The sequence below is a fragment of the Antrostomus carolinensis genome, unplaced genomic scaffold (genome assembly GCF_000700745.2).
Source record: "Antrostomus carolinensis isolate BGI_N321 unplaced genomic scaffold, ASM70074v2 scaffold18547, whole genome shotgun sequence".
NCBI lineage: Eukaryota > Metazoa > Chordata > Aves > Caprimulgiformes > Caprimulgidae > Antrostomus > Antrostomus carolinensis.
In genome coordinates this window covers 21525-29206 of record NW_010326868.1, presented here as the reverse complement: position 1 = coordinate 29206, position 7682 = coordinate 21525, and positions in this window count along the sequence as shown.

Sequence of the window (7682 nt, the reverse complement as noted above, 5' to 3'; positions counted from 1 at the left end):
AGGTTTTGGATTGTACTTTCTGCTGAAAAATAAACCAAATCCCCGTGATCTCGTGCTTTCGGTGTCATTTGCGAAGGCTCGGTGTCAGTCATGCTGCAGGAGAAGGGTGGTGGTCAGAAAATGGGTTTGGGGGACAAGAAAAGCCATTTGGATGAGAACAGCCCCCCTGGCACAGCAACAGCCAGGCTTGCACTGTATCTGATCTGTCTGTGTCCGTGTGTCAGAGAGAAAAACTCATGGCATGAAGAAGGACACAGTTCTACAGTTCATAGAATCCCAGACTGGTTTGGGTTGGGAGGGACCTTAAAGATCATCCAGTTCCAAGTGCCCTGCCATCAGCAGGGACACCTTCCACTAGACCAGGTTGCTCAAAGCCTCATCCAACCTGGCCGAGAACACTTCCAGGGAGGAGCAGCCACAGCTTCTCTGGCCAACCTGGGACAGTGTCTCACCACCCTCACAGCAAATAATTTCTTCCTCAGATCTTATCTCAATCTCCCCTCTTCCAGTTTGAAGCCATTACCCCTTGTTCTGTCGCTACCTGCCCTCATCAAAAGTCCCTCTCCAGCTTTCTTGTAGGCCCCTTTCAGGAACCTTCCAGTTCTACTGTATGTAACCTATAGGTTAGACCACATACCATAGATGTAGTCTGTTCTCTGTGATCTTCACGTGTAAGGTGTGGTTGATGAGACACCTCACCTACCTGGTGACACACATCCCTATGCTTTCCTTAACACATCCCTCCTGCACACGTGGTGGTTACATCCCAGCAGATTTGAGCAGCCCACTTGGACCATTTCCTTCATCACAGCAGAGATGCTTCAGCTCAAATCTCTTCTCCTTCCCCTCTAGACCTGCCCCGCACAGGGCAAAACCAGTGCTCCCAGTGCAGCACCGTACTCCAGCCCTACCACTGGACCCAACATGATCACTGCAGTTTATCATGGTTATTGCCACCAGCTGCTCCTGCCCTTAGTGGCCACATTCAGCTGTGTCACCATTTTCCATGGGCCAGGAGCATGCAGATCTGCAGGGCCTCAGGGCACGGATCCCTGTACAGCTCCCAGCACCCTGTGGGAATGGCTGCGGGTCTGTGGTGGTGTTAATTTGGACCCACTCCTCCCAGGGATGACTGTGTGAAGCTGAGCAGAGAATCCATCTCAAAAAATTTACATGGGAAATGAAGTCTCCTTTTCTGTTTGGCTAAATGTCTGCCAGCCTGTTTTAATTTACCCAGCTAGGTTGATTTGCAACTTTCAATTTTCCATCGGCTGGCTGTGACCAGGACACTGGGAAAATTTAGTACTTGAGTTCACCCAACTTCTGCATTTCAAAATATCTCAGCCTGAGACATGCAGGAGAAAACCCTTTCCGTTTTGGAACAACCAGGAGGGAAAAGTATGAACACGAAAAGTTTTAAAAGCATCAAAATATTTCACATTGAAAACCCCAGAGCAGCCTGGGTCTGTCCAAGCCCCAGAATCCCCCTGGTGCTCCCAACCAGCCCCGGGGTTTGGCAGGAGGTTGCACCCCAGGAGACTCCATCCCTGGGTGACCCCACACCCCATCCTGCTGCAGGGATGCCCTGGGGCTGGGGAGCACCGGAAGGGAGGAAAACAGGAGGATGGGGGAACGCTGTCCCCCTGTACCCAAGGCAAGCAGTGGGGGAGCCGGCAGTAGGTGAGACGCATTCGGTCTCTGTGCTTCACCAAAAGTTTATTTATTCTCTCTTGGCCACAAAGGATTTTTTTTTTTTTTTTTTTTTGAGATGACTCAGCGGTTTCTGACGCAATCCCCGTTTCATCGGAAAATTCCTAACCAGCTCCTAGTGGCAACTGATTGCTCCCATAAATCACGCAGTGTTATCCCTGGCCGCAGCAGCGCGGCTTACGCAGACCTGACCCATCCTCGTGAAATCAGCAGGAGTCATGCCATCGCCTCGGTGGGAGCAAAAACAGCTCCAAAAGCAAAACACACCGGAGAGCAGATCCAAAACACAAGCTTCCATCCAGCTTCACATCAGCCAAACCCCACAGCTCCAATGTGGGGCTGGTCCAACCCCTGCTCCCATCACCCCAAAACTCCTGGAGCAAGCGCTCCCCAAAAACCCTGGGGCAGCGGGTGCTGCTGCTGGCGGGTGCTGCTGCTGAGGCTGCCGGCAGGTACGGCATTAATCACCCACAGCCAGGCTCAGACGACAGCAGTTTTTTATCTCCTAGTTTTTGGCATAAGCATTAGAAATGATTTGCAGATGTTATTTACTGCTTTTGGGCTTGGAGTAAATGGAGACAAGATGCACCTGCATGGACAGCGAGAAGATTTCCCACCCAGGGACGGTCGCTGAAGGCTCGTATTGGACTTTCCCAGGGAAATTTAGGATTTGGGCGAGGGTCTCTGAGCCAGCCCTGCTCCCACCATCCCGCGCTTTGGCAAGGCAGCCCTGCGGTCCCGGCGCTGCACATTCACCTCCCGACACCGCACAAGGTAGGCTCATACCCCGATGGCCACCCCAAGGGAATCACGGCTGCTGGTCCAGCAGACAGCTGCCAGGCTTTCCAGCCCAAACCACTGCTGTGAATAATTCAGAGAACAAATAAAAGGAGCGACAGACACTCCAAAATAACCTCCTCCAGTCGGGGGAGAGTCGTCGGCGACTGGCTGCTGGTTTGGCCGGAGAAGTGCCGGCAGAGGAAAGGAGTTTCCTTGTCTGAAACAAGTTCAACAAAGTGCTGGGCTGGGCACCGTTGCTGCTCAGCAGGAGCTGGGCTGCTCAGCTGAGCGAAGGGACTCTGCATCTTGCAGGATCAGACCCTCTCTCACCTCAGGACGGGTGGGGGGATGCCTTTGCCAGGGAAGCCTTTGCTGTGGTAGAGGGACCTCCATCCTTGACCTGGAGCAGAGAACGATGGTAAGCTCCAATGCAGGCAGAAGACTGTCTTACTGTGCTTCCCATCCCAGGACACCTTCCCATCCTGACCCCAGTACCAGCCCTCAGCCACACTGGAGCTGACACCCAGCGCCACTGAGCCCCGAGCATGACCCTAGAGCAGGTCCTCCATGAACGACGTACCACAGGACCTGCTCTTGGTGAACCAGAGCCACGGCCCAGCCATGGGCTACAGTGTTCCTGTACCACTTTCACAGTAAAATTCGCCCTTTTCTGGCCCAGCCCTTGTGCCAGCACAGCAGACAGGATGGCTTTATTATAGTCAGTCCCTCTGAAGCACCTGCTCAGGTTCAGGAGAGCCAGGCTGGAGGAGGAACAGGAGTGTGGTCTGGAGTCTGTTGGCCCAGGACCCCCCAGCAGCTTTGTCTTCACTTAAGGGCTAGACAACTAACTGATTTTCTTCTTTCTTAAGACTGCCTACAGAAACAATCTGTTCAACACTTCTGCACAGCTACACATGTTATTTCCAGGCAAGCCTGGAGTGGTGTGGGCAGATCTAAGCAATCCACAGAGAGGGTAAGGTCTCTGCATGGCCAGGACATTGCCAGGGGGATCAAATTGTGGTAAAGCCCCCCAAAAAGCCCTGGCAGCCAGCCCTACCTTCTTCTCAAGAGTCGTGACTATGGCCTACCACTGTGTAACTAAAACAAGCAAGAGGAAACCAAAGAAAGTGTCTTCTAGAGACAGTCCCAGTCCCTTGCAGAGTGACCCACGGCACAGTGTTGGGCAAGGCACTTCATCTCTGCGTGCCTCCATGCAATGTGGAGAGCAATGATTTATATCATGTTAGCATGAGGGTTTCATCCATGGAGGTTTGCAAAATGTTGAGCCAAACTGAACAAGCCGGAGCCACCAAGCTGCTCTCACCATCAGATTCCTATTAAAAAATATCTCTGGGCAGTTCGAAAGCCACAAGCAACCACAGTGACCCCAGGTACGGTCACGGCCATGGAGTTTCAATGATTTTAAAAACCTCTTTTTTCTCTGCATATTTCTTTCAGTTTAATTTTACCTGTCCCCAAAGAGTATACGTTCCTGGAGCTCCCAGATGAGTCATGCTTGGTTCAAAATTTTAACTATGCAAAGGTTAAAAAAAAAAGAAAAAAGAAAAAAAAAAAAAGCCTTTTCTTTTAATGGTATGAGTCTCGCATGGAAGTTGTGCAGTATTGTGCTGAGGGCCATCAGCTATGCAGCATTGCCAACCACAGGCATGCAAAACTCATGAGTCAGACTCCCCAAAACCGTAAGACTGGTTTCATTCCCTTCTGGATTTTGAGCCTTTAAACAGCACAACTTCAAGATTTTTTTCTTCAAAAAATGCCATTTTTGACCAACGGGGTGAGAACTGAGACCCTTACATTGTTACTGGGCTCCAGAAGTTGTGAAAGTAAAAAAAATATATATATTAAATACCATGAAACAAGCAATAAACTCCCCCAAATTTGGCAGCAAGATGGCTGCCCTGAGACACCCCAAAGTGTACAAGCAATGGAAACCCAGTGACAAGAAAAGAGATGTCCTTACTATTAATGGTGACATGCTGGTAATGGTCCACCACAGGGTAGAGGAGAAGGGAAGAGTGAAAAAACCCTAAGAAAGCAGTGAGGACACCCATGAGGAATATGCATAACAGGTTTGTTCAACAGGGAGATAGGAAGGAGGAATTTTTTTAAGAGCAAGTATTCAACTAAAGCTGCCTCAAATAGAGCCAGACCTTATGGAGAATGGATATTTTAAGTGGCAATTTATTCCACTAATAAAAAAAGAAGGATGCAGGTGCTTTGGCAGGGCTGCGGACGGGAGCGGGTGAGAGCTGCGGCTGATCAGAGCAGGGTCTGCAGCACCAGCCGTGTGAGGGGCTCAGGCACAGCTGGTGGCTTGGTGTTTATTGGGCTCCTGTTCCCTCCTGCTAGGGCCCGCATATGGATTCGAGCTCTGTCACACCGGTGTCTCATGCAACAGCTCTGAGCACAGGCTGCGGTAGGTGATGAGAGGTATTTTATCCAGATGCTACAGCCATCCCCTCTCCAGCTGGGCAGGGAAGGGCTCATGCCCATGGAGCCATGGGCTGCTCTGTGCTTGCACCAGACCTTTTCACACCAGGAGGTTTCTTGATCAACTTTCTGAAGCAGAGCAGCAAGAAGACAAGAAATCTTTACAAGCTGGACATTGCCGTGCTCATCAAATTTCTCAGGGCTCCATGGGGCCAACCACGCTGCTCCAGAGCCGCATCTCTTGCGTGTCATCCTGCTGTAACCAGGCCCTCATCCAGCTTTTCACCTTTATGCCTCAGTGCAGAGTGCTCGAGTCAAAGTGTCATGAAGATGAAAAATTAGACTTTGAAATAATGGAAGTGGTAAATAACCCTTTGCAATAAGCACTGAGCCAGGCCCGCGTACCTGCTCACACCGACGCTCATAGTGCAGCACGGCAAACTGCAAGTGCACATGGAAGCTGCAACCTTGACTTTCTATTTTAATGTCGTTGTCACCATTATTTCAAACCTGGCAGTAATTCGGGACACACAATGGAGCGAATTTCAGTTCTGATACAGTCTACACCACACAGAGATGAAAGATCATCCTATACTTATCGCAAGGAGAATACACTCCCAATACTCTCAGCTGTCACAGATCCCAATTCCAATATCTACTCCGTTCCAAAATATACTACTGTATATTATATACTACAAAGATCTCTATTCCAATATATACTACTTTCAAACTATCACCCTCATATTAAAAATAAAACAAAACTATCAATGCCTCTCTCCTTCAATGCAGTGTGTGAGCTGCAAGGGTAGAAGTGTGTACAGAAGCCATGGTTAGTGCTACCCTGGAAGGATTCAGGACGGCATACCAGAACCTGGTTTTGGCATCTGGGAACCAGTTTTCAGCCATATATATCACCGTTCCTGCGTGCACTCTGGTCCACAGAAAATTAGCCTTGTGGAATGTAGGTTTAAAATTTGCTTTCCAGAAGTATTTAAACGCAGGAGCTAAAATTTGCTCTTTCTACATTTCCTACCTGTTTAGGAGAGAAGGAACAAAGTCCTGGCCCTTTGTGACTTGGGTTCCTTCCCAGGAAGGTTTGCAAAGCCCATGTCTAGTGCTGTGGTTTGTTTGCAGCCTGAACAAAGACCTTTTAAGCAGCAGCTCCCGACAGGAGCTCACCACCTGCCCGCCCCTTGCCTCGCCATTTACTTTGGGGTCTCTTTTTCAATAATAGCCGGAACATGTGTGCAAACCAGTGTGGGGCTGTTTGGTTTTTTTCCCTCTGTGCCTACAGCGCTGGCTGTGAACCAAACGCCAGCCCAGGCTGTGCAGCTGGGAGAGAAGGAAAAAAAAAAACAAACCCAACAACCTGTGGAATGTTTTCTTGCTCCTGAGAGCTCCAACACTTCCTTGCTCCAGGGAGTATTTGCATGGTTGGCACTTGCTACATCCAGCAACCAATGGGGTTTTCTTTCCAGTGGGGTCCAGTTAGATTTTGGGCAAAGGATGGGAGCGAGAGGGATGTATTTAACGACTGCTTGATCATATTTTTCAACTGATGCCATTTGGCTTGTTGCACAACTATTACCCTTGCACATCCTTGCAAATGGCAGCTCATTGCACAACTGCCACGTCCTTGCAAATGGTCCCATGAGTGTGAGAGGGGCTGCTTTGCTCCCAGACATAGAAACATAGAATCACAGAATCACTTTGGTTGGAAAAGACCTTTAAGGTCCTCGATTCCAACCATAAACCCAACAATGCCAAGTTCACCACTAAACCATGTCCCTAAGCACCATATCTATGCATCTTTTAAATACCTCCAGGGTTGGTGACTCCACCATGTGGAAGTTTGTCCTCACCAACAGGTTTTGAGCTGTGTTTTCACCTCTCTGACACCAACTTCATGGCCACAAAAGCAGAGTGGACATGATTTTCTCAGCTAGGAATCCAGAGCGGTATGTGCAACCAGCTAACCCCAACCCCACTCAAAACCTTCCTGGAGACAAGCCCTGCCGTGCAGCACACAGCATCCCAGAGAACCCTCCTCTGTCCAAGCAGCTCATGCAATAATAACACGGAATAACAGATACATCTGAGGATACGACATAGAAAAGGAACGGGATACTTCGGGGTGTGCTGGCACTCTGCTCCGCTTCCTGCTCAAGGCTGGGTGCCTGGGAGAAGCAGGGTATTTATGTGCTGGCTTGGAGGGATGAATTTTCATGGTAAATAGGGATATTAGAGTTTTTCACTATTTATTGGTAGTGATTCAATTTTGTAGGGGTTTGTGGTAAGTTTATGGCTTGTCCAGGCAGGCGGGCGACTGGAGACATGGTGTGGGCAGCGTGGAGTCTCCACGCTCTGTGCAGTGATGCTGCCTGCACCCAGTCAGGGACCGTGGATAGTTCCTGCGACATCAGCTAAAAACAGGAGCCCTACCCAGCTCATCTCAGCTGTGCCCGAGGAAGGCTCTCAGCACAGCCCTCCCAGGTCAGTGCTTTACTGCTATCGTGCCATTCTCTCTGCACACACAACACCCCTGTGCTCCCCTTCCCGGAGCCCTTCCCAACATGGCTGGAGTGGTTTAAAGAGCATTTTTTTCTTCATGCATGCCTGCACTTCCACCAAACCCCCCTCCCAGGGGACAGGCAAACCCATCCTGTCAGCCTCAGAAATAGACAGTGGCTCATATCTCAGCTCGCAGCCTCCTCCCCAAACCCACAGCCACAAAAGCGGGT